This window comes from Mustela nivalis (genome assembly GCF_964662115.1).
Source record: "Mustela nivalis genome assembly, chromosome: 3".
Lineage (NCBI taxonomy): Eukaryota > Metazoa > Chordata > Mammalia > Carnivora > Mustelidae > Mustela > Mustela nivalis.
In genome coordinates this window covers 56,284,163-56,309,528 of record NC_139022.1, presented here as the reverse complement: position 1 = coordinate 56,309,528, position 25,366 = coordinate 56,284,163, and the positions used below count along the sequence as shown (strand labels likewise).

General features: G+C 38.4%; 1 protein-coding gene across 1 annotated transcript in view; it reads left to right on the top strand.

Annotated features, from left to right (window-relative positions):
* Positions 1 to 25,366, top strand: part of LOC309861173 (uncharacterized protein) — a 734,084-nt gene that overhangs the window by 5,754 nt on the left and 702,964 nt on the right. Inside the window, exon 2 of the mRNA XM_082723834.1 lies at positions 17,056 to 17,130. The gene's annotated coding sequence lies outside the window, so the exon portion shown is untranslated. The remainder of the gene's footprint in view (positions 1 to 17,055; positions 17,131 to 25,366) is intronic.

Sequence of the window (25,366 nt, the reverse complement as noted above, 5' to 3'; positions counted from 1 at the left end):
AGACAGGAGTCCTATCTCTACAAGTGTTGGCTTAAGAGTTCCTGCACATTTTAAGTTAAGAAATTTTGAGGCTATTAAAGAATACAGATTCATAAAAACTTTATTTATATACTTAATGTACTCATCCATATACTGAGTGCGAGGACTTGAGCTACATGCTGTGGAGAAAACAGCAGATTACAATGATGACCACATCATCAAGGTTCTTACAGTTTAATGACACCATAGACAAAAATAAACGTCTTGTGATACAAGATACAGTGGATCTAGTAGGCAAGCTCCAAGTGCTGCAGCAGTTCAGATAAAGGGTAGGAGCTGGGAAAGCTTGATGGATGTGACTTTTGAACAAAGGTTGAAGAATAAATTGGATGACAAAGGGGTGGGTGAGAATTATAGACAAATGGGGTGTGGCAAAACATAGACAATGGGGGGGTGGGCTGAAAATGTGGTCTGATCTAACTGAAGCTTACAGTAGAATGATGAAAATAATTAGACAAATTATTTACTGAGTACCTACTATGAGCATGCATTGTACTTAATCTCTAAACCGTAAAATAAGCATGGTTATACCCTTTCCAGATGAGAAGGTCTTCATCTTCAAGGAGTAACTTGCCCGCAGTTATGGAGCTGTTAAGTGGTGGTGGTGGAAGTCAAATGCAGATCTGTTAAAAGCTTGTGTTCTTTCTACTGTGCGACCACTGTCCATCACTTGTGGATGTGGAGGAAAAAATGAGGAATGATATTTCATTCATTCAGTAGATTGGGTAGCTTAAGAAAGAAGAGGTATATGCCAGGAAAAGAATATGCTTTGATTGAAAAAAATTTAATAGGCAAGAATGACAAAGGAATGCTCATAGCTAGATGACACTAGAAACATGATATTGGTGGTAATAATTAGGTGTCACTGAGCTCCCAAAACTGGTTAAAAATTACTTGATGTCTGTACTCACAACTAGGTGTAGTACAGTTAAATGATTCATTACCTGATGTGGTGGGAAGAACAGAGGTGTAGACCCAGAGAGAACTTGGTTAGAATGTTAACTTACTATACTTTTCTACACTTTGAATTAGATTAAATTAGGTAGGTTATTTAAATGTATGAGTTTTAGTATCCTTATCTGTAAAATGAGCATATATGCGTGTGTACTAGAGTTGTTGTGAATGTAGAAAAATGTTTTAAAAACTTAAAATGCATTTTGTAATAACCAGAGTGGGAGAATTAGGTAATGAAAATAAAATTCTGCTGTAGAGGCAAGGGTATCTCTGAGCATGTCTAATGAAAAACATAATAGTATGATAAAAATATGAATATTCATAGCATCAAAATTAATCCACCTTAATAAAGGTTGTTCTTCCCTTTACAAAAAGAATTATGTGCCAGAACAGGCAACTAAGGATATGACTCTGAATTAAATGATATTCTAAGAACTGAGAGGATTTATATTAATGTATCTAACAACAAAATATACCTAAAAATTATCAGTTGTAGAATCTCATGAAAAATACAACGCATTCTACTGTGTTGAAATAGGCTTTTACATCCATTGTGTTAATGCACTTCTGTCTGAATTTTTAATGACAGTTTTTAATTCTTTTTGAGAAAAAAAAATCAGTACATCAAAAGTAGGTCATGCTGTGCATAGATTTCTTTTACTAGCTTGATGTGTGTTAACATAGTAGACTGAGAATCGAACCTTCTCAGAATGAAAAATGGATGATTCTGACGTTTATATCGAGCACCAGAAATATTATAAACATATTTATTGAAAATGTTGCTGTGGTTGTTTTGAGTGAAACATTCTTGCAAAAAACACTTGTCTAGAAGGCTTTGTTTTTCTTAATAGACTCTTCTAATTGAGACTCTTAGGTGGAAACCTCCCAGAGGGAAATCCTGTAATTGCTGAAAGCAGGGAAGGAATGTCCACCATGCCAGATAATTTCACCTTCCTCAAACCCTAGCCCCTGTTGCTTTAATTGATCGCTTACCCTATCCCAGGGCACTGGACCTCGATTAACTTGTCCAGGGAAATATCTGGAATGGTTTTTAAGCATATCTGACTAGCAGAGTCTTGAGGATGTGTTTACGTGCATTTTGTAAGGCATCATCAAATAACTATCCTAGAACACATTGTGAAGAATCGTATTGAACTCTATCAATAGTGTTATCAGATTTGTAAAGCAGAAACAAATAAAGACAAAACACATAAAACAAAACACAAACCCCAAACTGGGCAAGTATATTCTTGAAAGAGTTCTCTTCAAGACACTAGGGCAAAATGCTGAAAAAGAAGTCCATCCTGCAAGATATGTCATCATTCTTGCTCTGGAGTAACATATGCACAGAGTGTAGTTTTAAAAGTTGCAGAAATGATTGCAATAAACTGATAAGTCTCACTCTGACTTGCAGTCTATATCTGAGTAATTTGTTTCAACAGAGAGACATATAAATGCTACAATATCATTTATTGCTCTTACATTCTTAGTACTCAGGTATCCCCAAGTCTTTGGGGTTCTTTTAAGATTTTCTTTTCTTTTCTTTTCTTTTTTTTTAATACCTGTCAGTTTTCTTGAATGATGACTATGCTCATAGTATATCTAAATCTAAGGTTACAGTATTAAAGTACAGAAAATTAAATTAATAAATATAATCAGTGAGGTTCATATGCAAAATTCAATTTTACTTCTATATATTGCTAATTGAAAAATCTAAAACCTGTTTGATGTTATTTGTTGCCATGTAAAAGCAAATACTTGGGAATAAATAAGGTTTTTTTTTTTTTTTTGAGAGAGGAAGTGGGGGTGGGGGAGGAGCAGAAGGAATGGGACAAGCAGACTCAGTGCTGAGCTTAGAGCCCAATGTGGGGCTTGATCTCATGACCCTGAAATCATGACCTGAGCTGAAATCAAGAGGTGGATGCTTGAAGCACCCCGGTGGCTCAGTCAGTTTATTGGCTGCCTTCTGCTTGGGTCATGATCCCGGGATCCTGGGATGGAGCCCCACGTTGGGCTCCTCGCTCAGTAGGGAGTCTGCTTCTCCCTTTCCCTCTGTCTCTTTCCTGCTTGTGCACTCTCTCTTTCTCAAAAAAATAAAAAAAGAAAAACTTAAAAACAAAGAGTTGGATGCTTAACCCACCGAGCCCCTTGGGTGCCCCAAGTATCCCCAAGTCTTAAAAAAATTTGTACATCTTAACCTTGGAATTTATCCCATTTTAAGGGTTTGTTCCATGTAAGTAGTCATAAATTTAGATACATAAAATGTACAAAAATGGTCACTGTTGTTTTATTTACAACAGCAAAAAAAAAAAAAAAAAAAAAAAAACTGGAAAAATACTGGAAAGAGCCCAAGTATCTAATAATAGGAGAGTGTTTAAATACATTAAACTAGAGAGTCATAAGTTGGAATATTATGCAGCCATTAAAAGTGGAGGTTTCGGGGGACCTGCGTGTCTCAGTGGGTTAAAGCCTCTGCCTTCGGCTCAGGTCATGATCCCAGGATCCTGGGATCGAGCCCCAGTCAGGCTCTCTGCTCAGCAGGGAACCTGCTTCCTCCTCTCTCTCTGCCTGCCTTTGCCTACTTGTGATCTTTGTCAAATAAATAAATAAAATCTTTAAAAAAAAGTGGAGGTAAAGATTTTATTTATTATTTGAGAAGTGAAGCAGGCAAAAGGAGTGAGAGAAGCAGATTTCCCACTGAGCAGGGAGCCCAGCATGGGACTCAATCCCAGAACCCTGGGATCATGCATGACCTGAGCTAAAGGCAGACGCTTAATGGACTAAATCACCCAGGAGCCCCAAAAGTGGTTTTTGAAGAATATCTTATAATTTCAGAAAACCCTTGGAGTTTGATATAAGTATCAAAATTAAAATTGTAGATACAGTTTCTACCTAAATTATAAAGACACCAAAATATGTTTGCATTAAAATTACTGGAAAGGAATACACAAAAATATAACTGCCTGTTTTGGGGTATGGGAATTTTGAAAGATTTGTTTTTTTTTCATTTGTTTGTTCACTAATTCATTCATGTAAGAAATCTTTATTGAAAACCTAACATGTGATAGGTGCTATAGGAGAGCTGAACAAATTAATGGAGAGCAAAAACTAAATAGCCTCCGTCATCATTATGCTTCCAATCTATTGGAGAAGACCTATATTAATTTCAAAAATCCACATTCAAGTAAATGTAAAATTGCAACTATGCCAAGTGTTAAGCAGGGAGGCGACCATGAGAGCATACAATAGGGAACCTAGCATAATGTGCAGTTTAGTTCACAAAAGAAATGACAAGCATACTAAAATTTGGTATGTGGGCAGATTGAAGCAGGTACGTGGGGAGGAGGATGCTCAGCGGGGAGCCTGCTTCTTCCTCTCTCTCTGCCTGCTTCTCTGCCTTCTTGTGATCTCTGTCTGTCAAATAAATAGATAAAATCTTTTAAAAAAATGGGCTTGAAGCAGTGAATGATCAGGGAACACTGAAGACTCCTAGGTTTCTAGCTTTAGCAACTGGTTGGTGGGTGGTGCCTGTAAGTACTTGGGAGGAGGATTAGACTTGAGGAGATAATGTTTGGTTTAACATGTGTTAATATGAGATGCCTTTGAGGCATTCAAGTGGAGATAATGGCAGGCGGTTGGATATATGGGTCTTTTTTTCTTCGCTCTTTGGATATATGGGTCTTAAACTCAGAAAAGTCTGGGTTCATTCACTCTCTTATCCCAGGTGACTGGCATATTGTAGGCATTTAAAAAATCTTACAGAATGAATGAATAAATGAATGGACTGAAGAAGTATATTTGGGAGTCACTAGCTTATGGTTGATAACTAAAGTCCTGTTGGATAAAATTCCTAAGAGCATAGAATGAGAAGAAAAGAGGACATAGAAAAATTCCATTTAATGACTTTGAAGTTTCAAGAAAACTAGATATCATTCTGTCTTGAAAACCACAAGGGAGAGGTCAATCTTCTCAAAACTTCTGATAAATTGTATATGGTGAGGATCCAAAATGAACACCCAAAATAATATCTTCGGGTTTAGATATTAAAAGCCATTAACTAGTGAACTTAGCAAGAGTTATTTAGGTAAAAGAGTGAGTGGGATGTAAGGGGAGAAGGAGATAGAAATGGTTTTGGGACACCTGGGTGACTTGGTTGGTTAAATGTCTAACTCTTGGTTTCAGCCTAGGTTATGATCTCAGGGTTCTGAGATGGAACCCTGCTCGGAGCCCCCATTGGGCTAGACACTCAGCATGGGGTTCCTCTCTCTTCCTCTGTCTCTTGAATAAATAAGTAGAAATCTTAAAAAAAAAAAAAAAATATATATATATATATATATTATTATATATATATATATTATCTAAACATGAGGGAAGGGGCAACAGACGCTGTTTATTGATTAATTGATTGCCAGGGATTTAACTCTGGTTAAAGTCCACGGGGAAGGATGGATTCAGATTGTGTGTGTGTGTGTGTGTGTGTGTGTGTGTGTGTAAGATTTGAAAATACAAGAAGGATAAAAAAGAGACTATTATATAAATTTCCTGTGAAGCTCAGAGGAGATGAAATTCAATGCTATCCTAGTCCTGAAGGAGTATCTTTTTAGGATAATAAAAGCCGAGGAAGTGAGTTGATTCTCAAAGAGAAGAGGGGTACTTTCTCTTTGGTACAAGGTGAATGGGAAGGGTACAGAAATAAGTTGACATGTTGAGCATGATGGTCTCCATTTCTTCTGTGAAGTAGAAGGATACATAATGTGGAGAAAAGAAAGGAAAAATGAGAATGGGAAAGCTGGAGGTTTGAGGAAAAATGAGGGCACTTTAAGTAGTCATTTTATTTTATTTTTTTAAAAAATTTATTTTTAAGTGATCTCTGTACCCAATATGGGGCTTGAAATTATAACCCTGAGATCAAGGGTCACTTGTTCTACCAATGGAGCCAGCCAGGAACCCCTAAATAGTCATTTAAATAGATTGCGAATGAGGTGGTCCGAGAGACATCATAGGGAGGTTGCCTTCCTGAAGTTGGTCCTATTAGTTCATAGCGATGTTAGTCTGTCCCAGTTGCGGACTTCCTCTAGCAGAGCTCAGCCACTCATGGCAGGAACAGAGAAAGGCAATAGTTGGGTTTATCCAGAGGTGGGATATTGCCATACCAGTGAGACGTGAAGATGGCAGAGCAAGAGAGTTCAAAATATCAATGGAGATTTTTCTGTAACAAGGGACTCTGAAACCTAAGCTGGATATGTGAAGGAAAGAGAGTGATCCTAATGTCCTGCTGATAGATTGACACTAGAAGGATCAGTGGACTCGTGTTTCCAAAGAGGTTGGAGATCGATCATAAGTAAGCAACTTGAAATGTAGTTTTTGTTAAAGAATGGAATTTTTGAATGGCTAACATTACCTATGAAATTCTACAGACACCCCCTCCTTCCCACCAACCCGATCTGTAGCTTCTCTTTCTGCAGTTTCAGGTTACCTTCAGCATCTGCAATCAGAAAGCACATGATTCTTTTCCTGATGAATTGTCAGGTCGATAGTAGCCTAAGGATACATCGCAAGTCTCTGTCATTCATCTTCATCACATAGCTGTTTTAGCATCTCACATCATCACAAGAAGAAGGATGAACACAGATAATAAAATATTTTTAAAATTTGGGGGGTATAGCTGATACACAATGTAACATTAGTTTCAGGTGTACAACATAGTGATTCAACTTCATACATTACGCTGTGCTCACCACAAGTGTAGCGGTCATTTGTCACCATACAACACTATTATGGTCTTACTGACTATATTCCCTATGCTGTGCCTTTTATTCCCATGACTTGATCATTCCACAACTGGAAGCCTGTACCTCTCACTGCCCTTTTACCATTTTGCCCATTCTCCAGCTCCCCTGTCTTCTCTCTGGCAGGCATCACTTTGTTCTGTGTATTTATAAGCCATAATACGATATTTTGAGAGGGCGAGAGAGACCGCATCCATGTAATTTTATTATAGTACTTCTATTTTATTATAGTTATTGTTATTAATCTCTTACTATACCTAATTTCTAAATGAAGCTTTATTAGATGTATATATAAGAAAAAAAATATGTACTTTGTATAAAGTACTATCTTCAGCTTCAGGCATCCACTGGGTGTTTTGAAATGGATCCCTCATGGTTAAGGGGTGTGGGGACTACTGTATTTTAAAATAATTAACAAATTCAACTTTAAGTTAGTCTATGTGCTTCTCATCCAAGGTGTCAAATAGTTTTATTATGAGGAACCCTTTACACTAACAAATTTTGAAGGTCCCCACCCGCATGTTCTAATACTATGGTTTAGTAGCTATTGAATGAGAAGATGCTTTTCAGGCATACTGGGTCATAGGTAAATCTAATGAAAACAGTAGCATAGAGAAGATTAGGAGAAGGAAGGGAAAAATGAAGGGGGAGAAATTGGAGTGGGAGATGAGCCATGAGAGACTATGGATTCTGGGAAACAAACTGAAGGTTTTACAAGGGAGAAGAGTGGGGGGATGGGTGAGCCTGGTGAGGAGTATTAAGGAGGTCACGGATTGCATGGAGCATGGGATGTTATACGCAAACAATAAATCATGGAACACTGCATCAAAAACTAATGATGTATTGTATGGTGATTAACACAACACAATAGAAAAATAAACAAATAGAATTATACTAATTACAAAAAAAAGTAAAAATAAATTTAAAATAATAACCAGAAAAAGAAAGATAGTATTTGTAACAAACAAATTTTGAGGCTGTGTGCATTTGAGGGGTATCTATGTAGGTGGGTATAATAATTTTAAAACTCAAATTAGTTAGAATTTGGGACAAGTAGCCATTGAACTCCAACCTCCAGGGTGAGGAATAGCTGGGCCATAGTTTTTCAATGATCAGTTTTGAATGGGTTTATGGGGAGAAATACACTTTGAGAGATTTGAAATTGATGGCAAAAAATGGTTTGGTGGTTTTGAGTGAGAAGTGTGTTAGAGGTCCCTTCATTGAAAAAGGTTTAGTGCTGGGCACAGGATGATGAATAGACTGTGGTATGCACAGGTTATATCTGAGGTAAGATTGAGGTGACATGAGTCAACCAAGGAGAAAGAAAGTAAGACTATAAACATCCTGACTCCATTTACCTTTTCATTTTTCTGACCCAGTGAGAATTAGTTAACCTTAATCCCCGAGTTGATTTGGCTTCTGTGACGTGATTCTTTGTTTCGCACCCTGTCTCTCTGCAGCCTTCTATGTGCTGCTGTTTCTAATTCACATTGTGAAATGAAGGATTGTGCTCTAGGTGGGAAAAGAGTTAGGAAAGTCAGAAGGTGATCGCACATTATCCATGCTTTGCGAATGTTGAAGAGAGGGAGGAAAGCACAGCAGCGTGAGAATTTGTCCTTATGGAGCTGATAGAAAACAGTTTCAGGCATAACTATGTAGAGCTTTGATTTATAATTCAGTTTACAGGCTACATAACATGCTAGTTTAACATAGGGGATATGGAGTGAGAATATTTTAGTTTAGATCCAGTAAGTAAGGATCTGTGCCTTAACAACTGCGACCTTGAACATGATACTGAACCCCCGTATGTCTCAATTTTACAACATGGAGTTGTTTGAGTTTTGAGTTGTTTAAGATTATTAGTGAGATAATCCACTTAGAATACTGTCTGGGACTTAGAAATCCGAGTTCAACTAATGTTAATTCTTTTTATTATTTTTCTCATTAGTAAAGTATTATCAGTGATATTCTATACTGCAAAATGTAAGTGTTGGCTTTTTTGTTTGTATAAAACTGCTTGCTGGTTCATTAGCATTAATTCTTGATAAATCTAGCCAGTGTCTATTAATACACATTAAGTTGTTATTGTGAGTGGATGAAAATCTGATTTCAGACAGTGACCTAGTGCATGAAGTAAATATATTCATTAGTGTTTTCTAACTTTCCTTATCCAAGCTTAGCTAAAATCATTAGAATCAGAATACATTCTTAGAAAAAGCCTGGGATAGCAAGCTCCCTTCTGCATATTCGTAAACCCTCAGCTCCCCAGCCATTGTGCATTTTGACTTCTGATGATCTCTGAAGAGAGAAAAAAATGTTAGCTGTTTTCCCCTTGCCCTTTGGAGTGAAGTTATTATACCACAAGCAATAATACTCATAAATGAGTGATAACCTAGTGGCCTTAAAAATGAAGGGAATGATAACATTTTGGGTGTTTTTAGGTTGTAGGTGAATTACAGTTCATATTTTTTTTCATATTTTTTTTGTATTAGCATACAATGTGTTATTTATTTTAGCATACAATGTGTTATTTATTTCAGGGGTACGTGTCTGTGAATCATCGGTCTTACACACTTCACAGCACTCAACATAGCCCATACCCTCCCCAATCCCCAATGTCCATCACCCAGCCACTGTATCCCTCCTCCCAACCCCCCAGCAACCCCCAGTTTGTTTCCTGAGATTAAGAGTCTCTTATGGTTTGTCTCCCTCCCGATCCCATCTTGTATCATTTATTCCCTCCCTACCCACCACGATCCCCTGCCCTGCCTCTCAAATTCCTCATATCAGAGAGGTCATTTGATATTATCTTTCTCTGAGTGACTTATTTCGCTTAGCATAATACCCTCTAGTTCCATCCACGTCATTGCAAATGCCAAGATTTGGGGTTTTTTTTTTTGATAGCTACATAGTATTCCACTGTGTGTGTGTATATATATATACATACACACACCACATCTTCTTTATCCATTAATCTGTTGATGGACAGCTAGGTTCTTTCCATAGTTCGGCTATTGTGGACATTGCTGCTATAAACATTTGGGTGCACGTGCCCCTTCGGATCACTACTTTTGTATCTTTAGGGTTAATACCCATTAGTGCAATTGCTGGGCCATAGGGTAGCTCTATTTTCAACTTTTTGAAGAACCTCCATACTGTTTTCCAGAGTGGCTACACCAGCTTGCATTCCCACCAACAATGTAGGAGGGTTCCCCTTTCTCTGTATCCTCCCCAACATCTGTCATTTCCTGACTTGTTAATTTTAGCAATTCTGACTGGTGTGAGGTGGTATCTCACTGTGCTTTTGATTTCTATTTCCCTGATGCTGAGTGATGTTGAACACTTTCTCATGTGTCTGTTGGCCATTTGGATGTCTTCTTTGGAGAAATGTCTGTTCATGTCTTCTGCCCGTTTCTAGATTGGATTATTTGTTCTTTGGGTGTTGAGTTTGGTAAGTTCTTTATAGATTTTTGATATTAGCCCTTTATTTTATATGTGATTTGCAAATATCTTCTCCCATTCTATCTTCTTGGTTTTGTTGACTGTTTTCTTTGCTGTGCAAAAGCTTTTGATCTTGATGAAGTCCCAATAGTTCATTTTTGCCTTTGCTTCCCTTGCTTTTGGTGTTGTTTCTAGGAAGATGTTGCTGAAGCTGAGGTCGAAGAGGTTGCTGCCTGTGTTCTCAAGGATTTTGATAAATTCCTGTCTCACATGGAGGTTTTTCATCCATTTTGACTCTATTTTTGTGTGTGGTGTAAGGAAATGGTCCAGTTTCATTCTTCTGCTTGTAGCTGTCCAATTTTCCCAACAACATTTGTTGAGGAGACTGTCTTTTTTCCATTGTGCATCTTACCTGCTTTGTTGAAGATTAGTTGACCGTAGAGTTGAGGTCCATTTCTGGGCTCTCTATTCTGTTCCATTGATCTATCTGTTTTTGTGCCAGTCTTGATGTCTTGATGATTACTGCTTTGTAATGGAGCTTGAAATATGGAATTATGATGCCACCAAATTTGGTTTTCTTTTTCAACATTCTTCTAGCTATTAGGGGTCTTTTCTGTTTCTATAGAAATTTTAGGATTATTTGTTTCATTTCTTTCAAAAATATTGATAGTATTTTGATAGGGATTGCATTAAATGTATAGATTGCTTTATGTAGCATAGACATTTTCACAATATGTTTTCTTCCAGTCCATGAGGATGAACATTTTTCTATTTCTTTGTGTTTTCCTCAATTTCTTTCATGACTACTTTATAGTTTTCTGAGTATAGATTCTTTGCTTCTTTGGTTAGATTTATTCCCTCGTATCTTGTGCTTTTTGGTGCAATTATAAATGGGATCAGATCCTTAATTTCTCTTCTTTTGTCTTATTGTTTGTGTATAGAAATGGAACTGATTTCTGTGCATTGATTTTATATCCTGACAATTTATTGAATTCCTGTACAAGTTCTAGCAGTTTTGATGTGGAGTCTTTTGGGTTTTTCTTGTAAAGTATCATGTCATCTGCAAAGAGTGAGAGTTTGACTTTTTCTTTGCCAGTTTGGATGCCTTTTTATTTCTTTTTGTTGTCTGATTGCTGAGGCTAGAACTTCTAGTACTATGTTGAATAGCAGTGGTGATAGTGGACATCCCTGCTGTGCTGCTGAGCTTAGCGGAAAAGCTCTCCATTTTTCCCCATTGAGAATGATGTTCACTGTGGGTTTTTCATTGATAGCTTTTGTGATACTAGAGGTATGTACCGTCTATCCCTACACTTTGAAGAGTTTTGATCAAGAAAGGATGCTGTTCTTTTTAAGTGTTTTTTTCAGCATCTATTGAGAGTATCATATGGTTCTTGTTCTTTCTTTTATTAATGTATCACATTATTGATTTGTGGATGTTGAACCAACCTTGCAGCACAGAAGTAAATCCCACTTAGTTGTGGTGAATAATCCTTTTAATGTATTGTTGGATCCTCTTGGTTAGTATTGGTGAGAATTTTCACATCTGTGTTCATCAAGGATATTGGTCTCTAATTCTCCTTTTTGATGGGGTCTTTGTCTGGTTTGGGGATCAAAGTAATGATAGAATGAGTTTGTAAGCCTCATAGAATGAGTTTGTAAGTTTTTCTTCCATTTCTATTTTTTGGAACAGTTTCATGAGAAAATAAGTATTAATTCTTTTAAAAATATTTGGTAGAATTCCCCTGGGAAGCTGTCTGGCCATAGGCTCTTCTTTGTTGGGAGATTTTTGATGACTGCTTCAATCTCCTTACTGGTTATGGGTCTGTTCAGGTTTTCTATTTCTTCTTGTTCAGTTTTGGTAGTTTATAAGTCTCTTGGAATGCTTCCATTTCTTCCAGATTGTGAGATTTTCTGGTGTATAGTTGTTCATAATATGTTCTTATAATTGTCTGTATTTCTTTGATGTTGGTTGTGATCTTTGCTCTTTCATTCATGATTTTATTAATTTGGGTCCTTTCTCTTTTCTTTTTGATAAGTCTGGCTGGGGGTTTATCAACCTTATTAATTCTTTCAAAGAACCAATTCCTAGTTTCATTGATTTGTTCTACTGTTCTTTTGGTTTCTATTTCATTAATCTCTGCTCTGATCTTTACTATTTCTCTTCTCCTTGCTGGGTTTAGGCTTTATTTTCAGTTCCCTTTCTAGCTTCTTTAGGTGTAGTGTTAGTAGGTTGTATATTTGAGATCTTTCTTATTTCCTGTGAAAGGTTTATATTGTTACATACTTTCCTCACATGACCACCTTTGCGATAGCCCCCAAATTTTGAACAGTTGTGTTTTCATTTTCATTTGTTTCCATGAATCTTTTAAATTCTTCTTTAATTTCGTGGTTGACTCATTCATTCTTTAGTAGGATGTTCTTTAGCCTCCATGTATTTGAATTCTTTCTAACCTTCCTATTGTGGTTGAGTTCTAGTTTCAAAGAATTGTGGTCTGAAAATATGCAGGGAATGATCCCAATCTTTTGGTACCAGTTGAGACCTGATTTATGACCCAGGATGTGATCTATTCTGGAGAATGTTCCCTATACACTACAGGAGAATGTGTATTCTGTTGCTTTGGGATGGAATGTTCTGAATATATCTGTGATGTCCCTCTGGCCCAGTGTGTCATTTAAAGCCTTTATTTCCTTGTTGATCTTTGCTTAGATGATCTGTCCATTTCAGTGAGAGGGGGTGTTAAAGTCCCTTACTATTGTATTATTTTCAATGTGTTGTTTTGATTTTGTTATTGGTTTATATAATTGGCTGTTCCCATGTTAGGGGCATAGGTATTTAAAGTTGTTATATCTTCTTGTTGGACAGACCCTTTAAGTATAATATACTGTCCTTCCTCATCTCTTAGTGTAGTCTTTGGCTTAAAATCTAATTTATCTGATATTAGGATTGCCACCTTAGCTTTCTTTTCATGTTCATTAGCATAGTAAATTGTTTTCCACTCCCTTACTTTAAATCTGGAGGTGTCTTTGGGTCTAAAATGAGTTTCTTGCAAACAGCATATTGATGGGTCTTGTCTTTTTTATCCATTCTGATACCCTGTGTCTTTTGATTGGGACATTTAGTCCATTTACATTCAGGGTAACTACTGAAAGATATGAATTGTATTGCCTGTAGGATGATTCTTACTATGTATTGTCTCTGTTCCTTTCTGGTCTGTTACTTTTAGGCTCTCTCTTTGCTTTGAGGACCCCCTTCAATATTTCCTGTAGGGCTGGATTGCTGTTTGAAAATTCTTTTAGTTGTTTATCCTGGAAGGTTTTTATCTCTCCTTCTATTTTCAAAGATAGCCTAGCTGTATATAGTATTCTTGGCTGCATATTTTTCTCTTTTAGTGATCTGAATATATCATGCCAGTCCTTTCTGTCCTGTTAGGTCTCTGTGGATAAGTCTGCTGCCAATCTAATATTTCTACCATTGTATGTTACAGACTTCTCATCTCAAGCTACTTTCAGGATTTTCTCTTTGTCACTGAGACTTGTAAGTTTTATTATTAGATAATGGGGTGTGGACCTATTTTTATGGATTTTGAGTGGTGTTCTCTGTTTCTCCTGGATTTTAATTCTTGTTCCCTTTGCAAAATTAGGGAAATGCTCTGCTATAATTTACTCCAATAACCTTCTGCCCCCCTCTCTCTTTCTTCATCTTCTGGGATCCCAATTATTCTAAAATTGTTTCATCTTATGATATCCCTTATCTCTTGAATTCTGCCTTTGTGGCCTAGTATTTGTTTGTCTCTCTTTTTCTCATCTTCTTTATTCTTCATCATTTGGTCTTCTATATCACTTATTCTCTCTTCTGCCTCATTTATCCTAGCAGTAAGAGCCTCCATTTTGATTGCACATCATTAATAGCTTTATTTCTCCAGGAAGAGATTTTGTTTCTCCAGAAAGGGATTCATTAGTATCTTCCATGTTTTTTTTTCCAGCCCAGTTAGCACCTTGAGAATCGTTATTCTGAACTCTAGTTCTGACATATTACTAATGTCTGTATTGATTAGGTCCCTAGCCATCGGTACTGCCTCTTGTTCTGTTTTCTGTGGTGATTTTTCCCACCTTATGATTTTATACAGATAAGAATAGATGACTGAAAAAATAAAATACTAAAAGGGTAGCAACGACTCCAGAAAAATATACACTAAGCAAATCAGAAGAGACCAAAAACGGGTGGAGAAGAGAGAAAAAAGAGCAGGGGCATATATATACATACATACATATTTTTTTTTAATTTTTTTTAGACTGGTGAAGAGAACACAGCTACACACTTGGTTCTGGGTGTACTTTGGTCTGTTAGAAGAAACTGCCTCCCAAAATTTTAAAGAAAGAAAAACTTATATATATATACCAAAATAAGGGTAAACATGATGCAGGGATGGAATATGACTGCAAAGGTGAAAATTTAAAAAGATTCTGGAAAAGAAATTGATAAGAAGTTGGTTGAGAAAAGAAAACAAAATGAGGAAAGAATGTTATCAGGCTAGAGACTAGAACAAAGCCATATGCTAGATTTAGGGTATATTTTGATCTATTAGAAGAAACTGTATCCCAAAATTTTAAAGAAAGAAACTCATATATGTATACTAAAAATAAGGTGAAATACAATGAAGGGATAGAATATGAGTATAACAGTGAAAATTTTAAAAAGATTTTTAAAAAAGGTATTGATAAGATAAAATAGTTTAAAAAACATTAAAATAGGAAAGAGGAAACATTTAAAAATAGAATAAGAAAAAAATAAAATAAAATAAATTAACTTTGAAAGACTAAAGAATCATGGGGAAAAAGCCATGAATTCTATGTGCTGTATTCCCGTAGCTCTGAAGTTTTACAGTTCTCATCGATGGGTGAACTTGGTCTTGGCTGGATGTTCTTGTTGATCTTCTAGGATAGGGACCTGTTGCTGTGACTCTCAAATGTCTTTGCCTGAGGAAGAATTGCACTGCCCTTGCCAGAGGCCAGGCAAAGTAATCTGCTTTTTTGCTCTTGGTATCTTTTGTTCCCTGAAGGCTTTCTGTATAGCTTTGGAGGACTGGGAATGAAAATGGCAGCCTCCCAATCTCCCACCCAGAGGAGCCAGAGCTCAGGGCCCCAATCCTCAGTGCACCCTCAGAGAATAGCAATTAATCCCTCCTCTCTCCCTGGTCTCTGGCCACACTCCATGCTCACCTGGCCCCTTATCAAGTGTTTCTAACTCTGGTGCATGGCCCTGTTTGGAGTCTCCAAATCCAACAGATTCCTGAAGCACACTCCTTGTGCCACTCCTCCCAGAGGAGGAAGGAGGGGGTCTCCCTGGATCTTCCAGGGGTCCCTGCTTGAAGAGCAGTGGTCTGACTGTGCCTTGGATCATGGTTTAAGGTAACCCCAAGCTGACACCACACTCTTTGACTCTGCAGCTGTTGTCCCTGCTCTGATACCTGGGAACTCTGCTACACTCAGGCACCCCTGGTCATTTTGTGACCCGATGGGTCCTGAGACCACACTGTCCCCACAAGTTCTCCACCCCTCATTTTTAGACTCTGGAGTGACATCCCTCAGTGGAGCAGAGTTCTAAAAGTTTCAATTTTGTGCTCCACTGCTTTACTGCTTGCCAGAAGCTGGCCCCTTCCCCCATGGTCTATCTTCCCGTATGTTATCTCAGATTCACTTCTCCTCACCTCCTACCTTCCAGAAAGTGGTTGCTTTTCTGTTCCTAGAATTGCTGTTCTTTTCTTCAGTCTCCTGTTGAGTTTGTTGGTGTTCAGAATGTTTTGATAGCTAGCTGAACTCCTGGGACTCTGTGAAATTTAGGTCTCCCACTCTTCTGCCATCTTCCTTCTCCTCCTCTTGAGTCAGTATTCTTGATCAAACTTGAGATGGTTTCCAAAATATTACAGTATAGAGAAGGCAAATATTGATCAAAACAAAAAAGAGCTTTGGAAAATGCTGTAGGGATTAGTTTAAATGCTCTATATTTGAACAATGGAGTAAATATCATTGATAATAATTGGCAATCTATCCATTCTATATCATACAGCCCAATTGATTATGCACCTAACAAAGAAAAGTCTACATATGTAAGTGCAAAATATCCTCAATTAACATAACCTTTCAGTCTATTTATACTTTATACAATGTGTAATATAGAACTGATTGTATGAATCATTAATTAATTGTACTGATTATATTAGCCATTAATTGATCATTAATCACTCTCAAACACTGGAATGTTAAAATTCTCCTTGAACAGTTTGAAAATCCCATATGTATAACTCTCATTGATGCCATCATGAAGTTGGGCAATGAATCTATTACAGTTACATTTACTGAAGTTCATAAAATCCCTGTGGCTTTCTTTATGTCACATAAAGTTTATCAGTGGCCACAACTGACAACAGTTGTCTGTGCAACGATGGCATCACGGAGTCAGACATGCGGTTCTCTTTTATGTCAAATCCTACCAGAGACATTGTGCTTTGAGAACTTTGGTGTGGATGACTTAGAACTTGACAGAAGAATATGGGACAGATCATAGTTTGGGTTACCAAGACCTTCGTAGTGGCTTTTATTGATTACTTTCATTTGCCAAGTTGCTGTTGGAGCATTTCTTATACTGAGCCAAGGGTGGAGAAATATGGCACATTTATCTCATGCAAGGTTTATGCAGACTACATTCACTGTACAAAGTGGGGGGGGGGCAAAGGGCACAGGGTTAATAAAAATCTTCAGGTGATCCTAAGGTCTTATGTGTGTTTCAGCTTATTCCTCTTGAATTTTTTTTTTTTTTTTTTTTTTTTTGCAGAGCTATGAAGATAAAACAAAAGGGATTGACAGACATATCACCATGACCTTTCTCTCTTACACATTGATGAAGAAGGTAATGAGCAGTAAAACAGAGAATGAGTAGGCAGCAGAAGGGGAAAAGGGGGCTCACAATCATCTGGCACATTAGGCTTGGTATAATCATAAATAGACTGCTTTTGGACAGTCTCTTTCCAAATTAGATGAGGGCATGTGTCTAATTTTTATTTCTGAAAACACTATAAGCACTGCCCCCATCACACCCCATATTTCACGTAATATAGGCCCTTCCAAAGTGGCTTGATTACCTTCCACTGAATTATTCTATTAGGAAAGAAGCTTTCATTGCTTTTGGGCAAGAAGACAGGCATTGTGAGGATGTGGTCTGCCACTCAGTGACAGTGTACTGCTGTGCCTTTGTTTCTTGAGTACACACTGAGAAAAGAATACTACAGCAGACCCCCCTGCCTAAATGGCTTAGACTCGGGAACAATCAGACAAAAACATAGGGGAAAGATGGAAGAAATGGTTATTATCAAATGTACTAGACATTGCCCTTCACTAGTCAATGTTAAAGTCTGGGTTAGTGTAAATCAGAGGTGGAGATTCTGAAACAAAACAGAACAGAGATTGAGATGATTTTGTTGATGCTTCTTGTTTTTCACATTGTTTTTGACTCATTTATGAGAGATGCATTTTTGCAATGGCTTTTTGTAATGTGCCTCTTGCAATGTGTGTGTGTGTGTGTGTGTGTTTTGATTAGTGTTGTATGTGTAACACTAGTATTAACAGATTAAGGTATCTGCTGGTATGTGTGTTGTGAGTGGTGACTGTGTGTAAGTGTGTGGTGGTTGGTGGTGTGTGTGGTGGTGGTAGTTGTGTGTGAGAAGGGTGGTAAGTGGACATATGTGGGAGAGGCTATTGTTGTGTGGATTTGTAGGAAGTACGGGTCTAGCTTCTGTCCAGGCAGACCACTGAATTAGTATTTGGCCATTTGAACAAATGAACCTTTGGCATCCTCAGTTTATCTGTGGATAAACTGTTCAGTGCTGAGATGCTGGCTCTTTTCTTTGAAGTCTTTAGTGCTTGTGCCAGTGAAATTCCATTGCAAGTTCTGAGGAAGTCTTGAGCATCCTCCCAAAGCAATTGCCCTTGAACTCTGGTTGTTGAGGAACCCCTCCCTCTGAATATCTTTTCGATCTGCTTTAGGAGGAGAGAAGGAATGAATGTGAAAGGAATAAGAGGAAGAGAAAGGGATGGAGAGGGCTAGGGAGAGACAGACACAGAGATTCCTGCTGCTGTTCTGTGGCTCTGCCATCTCTAGGACAACCTGGGCTTTTTCCTCTGGGGATTCTCCCTGACCTGGATAGTAGGCTGGGCTCACAGAGCATCTCTAGAGGCACTAGTACTTATTCCCACCATTATAAATGAGTTGAGGATTAACTAAAGTATTGCTGGATGGCTTCACAAACTGGCAAAGTACAACATTTCGACCAACCTTATCTGGGACAAAATTAATCTTTTCAATTCTTGACTAAAAAGTCCTGCAACAACTCAAATCCCTGGTTCATACCAAACCAAATTATCTCCCTTTGTACATATAATGACTGAGAGAGAGAGAGAGAATATGAATGAGGGTGTGGGAAGGGGCAGAGGGAGAGGGAGAGAGAGAATCCCAAGAAGGCTCCACACCCAGCGTGGAACCTGACCTGGGGCCTGATCTCACCACCCCAAGATCACAACCCAAGCTGAAATCAGGAGTCAGACACTCAACTGATTGAGCCACCCAGGTGCCCCTTAGGTGATAATATTTTGAAAAAGCAAGTGGAAAAGGGAAGGATAGCCTCATTTTTGTTAGCTGATATGTATACAAGGTGACTCTACCTCAGTGACAGCAATGGCCAGAGAATTATTGCTTTTTGATTCTGTGACTCTGTTAGGTCTTCAGAAGTGTATTCAAAAAATCAGTGTTATCTGGCTTTAGAGGAAATGTTTTTAATGGGCCTGTTGTTGCCTGGTCACCCTGGGATGCCTGATCAATGTCTCTGCACATTGATAGAAGCACTGTGCAACCTGTTTCTGAGCAAAACATTCTAGGGGCTCAAATGCTTACAGAGGTCAGACAGATGTTATAAATGTGTGCAACAATTTGGTATATGACAGTAGGTAATATTGGGGATCGTGTGAGATTGAGAAATGTCTCTCTCATGTAAAGGAGGTTGCTACTCTTTATTCCAGTCTGTGGATGCCTTGAGGGAATGAGTGTTGTGGGAATATCTCAAGGTTTCTCCATATCTAGTATAAGAAACAGTCTAAGTCGGGGTCATATACAGTTAAACCTGTGAATGAGTCATCCTGAAGAAGGAGGTTAGAGAATCCTCTGATACTAAAATCTCTCAGGGAGGAGTATATTAGTCTTCTAGGGTTGCCATAACAGAATACTACAGTCTGGGTGGCTTAACCACTAGAAATTTATTTTCTCACAGCTTTGGAGTCTAATATCAAATTATCAGCACATTTAGTTTCTGAGACCTCTCTCCTTGGCTTGTAGAAGGCCGCCTCATGGTGTCCTCATCTGGTCACTTCTCCATGCTCTGGCATCCCTGGAGAACTTTTGTGTGTCCAAATGTCCTCCTCTTACAAAGACATCAGTCAGATTAGGTTAGGTCCTGTCCCGCCAATCCCATTTTAACTTAATTACCTCTTTAAGGATTCTATCTCCAAATATAGTTACACCCTCAAGTCCTGACTGTTAGCACTTTAATATATGTGAAGCTGGAATTGGGGAGACACACACAATTCAGCCCATAACAAGGCAGCACCCCACAGTCTAGGTTTCTCAGAGGCGGCAGCTTGGGCATCTGTGTCCCATTCTCCTCATTCAGACCAGTAGACAAGTATGTATTATAAACAAGGAGGGAACAACTCCAGCATCACACACACAGTGACTTAATTAATGGTTTAAGCTTATCCCTAGACAAGAATCCCCAAAGAAACTTGTGATTAATGCAGATTATAAAGGCTTGCTAGGGACAGTGTGGAAATACTTAACTATTGCAACAGAATCAACTTTTTTCATAATTGTGAACCGTATTCCATTCTGGAGATGGCATTGTCCTTAAATAGTTAGTAATTGGTACTTCAGTGCCTTCTGGCATTTGTTCTAAGCACAGCTCCTATCCTCTAACACAAAGCATCTGTGGTGAGAAATGGTGGTTTAGATGTTCTGTCTGCGTGTTGCCACCGTCTCTGAAGTCAGTAAATGCTTAGACTTCCAGATAGAGGCTCCCACACGGATGATGAGAACAACTACACAGACTACTTTTTCCAGTAAGTAAAGATAAATTTAACTTTTGTGGGGGGAGGGAAGGCAAGCAGAGTAGAAATTAAATATCCTAAGGATGTGCTTGGAACTCTTCACCTAAAAAGAAGTGCATGTGCTTTTTGTTGGGTTGGATGAAAATCAATAATATTGATCTGATAACTTAAGAATTTGGAACCAAATATTCTCACTTCACGTTTCTATAACTTCACTTGGTTACTGGACGAATCAGAATGCTGTTGTTAAGTGCTGAGGCATTTTTGCAACCCCATGGGTAGACATCATGATACAGCCTCACTTCTGGAGTCCTAGGAAGCAGAGTCTTCGGAAAAAGTCGTAAGTAACAAACATCAGGGAATGAAGACTTGACCTAAACTATTCTCATCAGTTTCTCCACTTAAGAATTTGGAATTAGGTTCAGAGACTTTAGTTCATCCCTATTGGAGATGAGGGAATAGAAAAACGGGTGTGTGTGTGTCATATTTGGGCCGTGTGCATCCCAAGGTAGAGAAGGCCTATCTGCAGAGAAGGAGAATAGAGGAGACAGAGCAATAAATGTGGAAATGGGAGCATCTTATCTTCTAGGGCCATGGTGATTGTCATCACAGTTCCTAACTCCCATGTTCTTGCTTCTTTCCTTGCCTGGTGTGGCTTAGGGATATTTTCTGCCATCTGAGTTCAGTGAAATATCCATGTATCTTTTTAGTAAATACAACTACTTGCTTAAGAGTGGTTGAAAGATCCCGTTTCTTACAATCAGAATATATCCCAGACCAAGAAAAGTAATCAATTAATTGTGAAAATCATCATCCAATTCTGAGTAACCATCCCAAATCTTTCCGTGTCTTCCTTCCTTGGAGATTACCTTTGTAGTCAATGTACCCTCAGTTTATACTCTGAATTTTGAAGAAATGACTATGGTGAATTTTGCTTGCTGGTTTATATTACTTATTATCAGATTTTCTATGGTCTAAAGGTTTTATTTCTGAAATATGGGAGCCAAGTATGCTAATTTTAATGCTATAGTGTTTAACACACTTCTGGTCCATATTAGAGCCTCAATAAATAGCTGGGGACGGATTCATTTTGCGTTCTTTTCTAAGTCCCTCATGTGGCCCAAAGCTTTGTATTGTTGGGTAATACACTTGGTCTGGCTTCTAGTGGATACGGACTTGATCCATGCCGCGAAGTGACTATGGTAGAATCAGTGCAATGACTCTATCAACTGCCTGAATTCAGATACTGTCAATGTATTTCACATTTCTTATCTCTTTTCTTACTCTTCTGCTGTGGAGGATTGCCAAATAGTCCAGTCCAGAGAAATTCAGGGCTAGATGAAGATTCATTTTCTTGGATAAAATGCGGGATAGTATGCTATTCAACTGATGGCATACTTTGGGTCTCTAAAATCACCTCGTGTATAGTCAGTTGGATAATCAGGGTCAGGCCTAAGGTAGACTGGCTGCCACCGGCAGGTGTGAAGCCCATGGGATTCTTAACACCATAAATGTAGTCTGATGCACTTGTCCTTTGGAAGAAAACACCCTCCAATTACTGAGATTTGACAGTTTTGCCTTCAGCTCTAGAAACTGCTGCCTGGTAATTAGTGGTACAGCCTTAGGGCAGCTCCTGCATAGCTGCTACAAGTACTTGAGGCAAGAATCTAGCTACCTTGAGTCAGAGCTTTCTTAATACCTTTATTTGTCCTTTTTACAAAGAAAGATATAATCTTGCATTTATATAATTAGAAGTGGCATGGGCACAACAAAGTGAACGCACTTAACGCTACTGAACTACACACTGAAAAGTGATTAGGAGGATAAATTTAATGCTACATGCATTTTATTACAACAAAAAATGTAAAAAGGTAACAACTGGCTCATGATCTTCTTCTTACCTATATTTTGCCTGAGGTCACAGGGAAGTGCTGATGTAGGCTAAAGGTGGCCCTTTGGGTTTAAATTTATATTAAATGTTTTGTTGGATTAACACTCTCCCTCCATTCACCTTGAATGCTAAATATTCTCAAATATCTCGTAAATACCCCAGCCTTCCTCCTGTCTGCTTTGCTCCTATCAACGTTCGTTGAGCATTTATATCTGGAACAAAGGATTCCAGGAGCAGGATGTGCTCCCTGCCCCTAAGAAGCTACAGACTGGTTGGGATCACTGACAAGCAAACAGTGGAGCAAAAATTCTAAGACAAATATGTATGTCGACATGATGTTCAGGAAAACCTGAGAAGGGCATCCGCCAAGTCTGTGTTGAGGGTACAGGGTGGACTTGCAGGGCTCAGGGGAGGAGGTAACGCAGAAGGGAGTCAGGGAGAGTGAGAAGGGAGTAGCCGAATGAAGAAGGGAGAGCAAGGCATTGGAGACAGAAGGAAAACCATGGAAGAAAGTACAAAGCCTGAGGCGCATGAAATACTGCAGAGAATTTTATATCTTTGGTGACTTGTGTTTATGTGAGAAGGAGCTGCTGGGAACAGGTTAAGAAAGGTGGGGAAGTGGCAAGAAATGAGGCCAGAGAAATAGACAAGGTCAGACCCTGCTATACTGTGATCAGGAGATGAGAGTATCCTAAAGTTTCCTCTAAATATTTGGAGGTAGAATTATCAATGGAATTTAAACAGAAAAGAACATGAGATTTTTGGTTTGAAAAAATCACCTTGACTGCTACAAGAATGAATTAAAATGGAAGATACTGGCTGACTTTTCAGTAATCCAGATGAGAAATGACAAAACTATGAACTAAAGCTGTGGGCCTGGAGGAGAGGGAAGGGAGTTGAGAAATGTGGAGGATGACTGGGTAGGAGTGGGTGGGGAGGAAGAAGGAAGAGTGGAGAATGAGTAGTGCTTAGAGTACCACTGAAGATGTGTGCATGCGATACATGGAAAATCACCTTCCTTAAGATAAATGTAGTGAATAATAGTCATGCTCAAATATTTAGGGGTGAAGTGTACAAATATCTACAGCCTACTTTGAAAAAAGATGGATTAATACAAGGCTAGATGGATTGATATGTGATAAAGCAAATATAACACAAGTGATAGAGGAGAATCTAGGCATATAGGTATTCACAATTCAATTATTTTAATTTTTCTGTGAGATGGATAACTTTCAGAAATATGGGATATTAGATAGAAATATATAGAATAGAAATAAATAGAAATAGGGGGGGGGATATTGATCCTAAATTTATGCCGTGTGGAGAAATTATAATATGGCTTATTATATAAAGCAATTACAAAATAATTTGAGTTATCAAGACCATACTCAAAAACTTAAAAATCCCATCACATGTACTACTCATAAAATAGAGCATTTCTACTCTGTGACCATATTAATAAACTAATGGATATTTTACTTTAATCTTTTTGCTTTTTCAAGCCATATATATTTTCTGCCAAATAGTTCAGAGGCAAATGACCAGACAAAAACATGCTATTGAGCTAGATACCAGTAGGTAACATATATAAAATATAGCTTACTGAAGATTATGTTATTCTACTTAGAAACTAGTATAATTGACTTTGGGTACTGTATATGAGATGGCAATTTTAAATATTTTTGAAAAACAAAGAATTTCCCAATTTGTTATATGACAAAGGCAATGATTGTATGCTTAAGCAAGGAAGGGAATCCGGACAATATAATAGATTTGGGGGTCAAGGGGCATGAGCAGAGAGGGTTATTTTAGGCTTGGATATAATGAGTGTGAGGTGTATATTGTTTTGAAACTCAGGGGAAGGTTCTATGATGGAGGTGGGGAGTCATTGGAATATAGTCTGATGGTTACATGGACAAGACACCGGGAGGGAGGTAGAGTGCAAGAAAACATGACCAAGATTAGGGTTTTGGGGGAACATTCATAGAGATACAGCAGCCAAGTCTTCTAAGAGGACTTGGAGGGAACATCTTCAGATAGGCAGGAGGAAAATGCATGCACATGAGGAAGAGGCAGAAAGAGACATCACAGACCTGAGAGAGATCAGTGAGTCAGAAGGAAGGGGTGCCTAGCAGTGCCACGTGCTCCCCCTGAAGTCAAGGCTAAGGAGTAACTACTGGGTTTGGTTGTTCTAAGTGATCAGACACCTCGGTAAGAGTAATTCCAGTGAAAAGGTAGATTCAGAGCATGGGATACAGGCAATAAGGAGTTGAGGAGCAAACAGGTTAGATTTAGACACAGCGAGTGTACATTATTCTTTAAAGAAGTCTGACTATGAGAGATAGAAATAAACACGGTATTTTTTATAAGATCAGAACTCAAGTACATCTGAGGACTTGGAAACAGATGAAACAGAGTAGAAGTTGGTAATAATTGAGGCCAAGTGCCTGAATGGCTGTGAGGGTAAGGAACCCAGAAGTCAGATGAAGAATGCAAGCCAGGATGAGCCTAGGGAGAACTCCCTCACCTCCCACTGAAATGGGGAAGAGGAGGTGAGTGTGTGTATGGATAATTTCCTTTCCTGGGTGGGGAAGAGGGCAAACAGGAAGGTGAAGAAGCTCTACTTCCTGGCCTCTTATTTTTTTCTATGACGTACCATATGATGTGGCCAGATTCATGTGATAGGGAGAGTGGTTGGGGTCAGGGCTTAGGAAGTTGATCTAAAATAACTATCGTGGAACTGTGAGTAGAATCAGAATAGAGTCATAGAAAGGAATACCAGGTCATCAGAAGCAAGGTTGGGTAGTTTTCTCTGGGAGCGCTCAGCTACTTGGATGTAAGAGACCTCTCTCTCCAGTTCCACTCTGGACTGCTCATCAGCTCTCAGCTGCCTTCTGCTTTGAGTTTAAGCCTCAGAATGTACCAGAGGTTGATACTCCTTGTGTAAAGGGATAAATATTTTCCACCTGTACAGCTCACAACAATGAGAAAATGAGTTTAAAGATGTTTTCTCCAGAAATCTAATTTGAAATATACTCCCTTTTGATGTTGGTACCATAATTAGATTGACCCACAGGCAGACATGACCACTTAAGCTGGACAT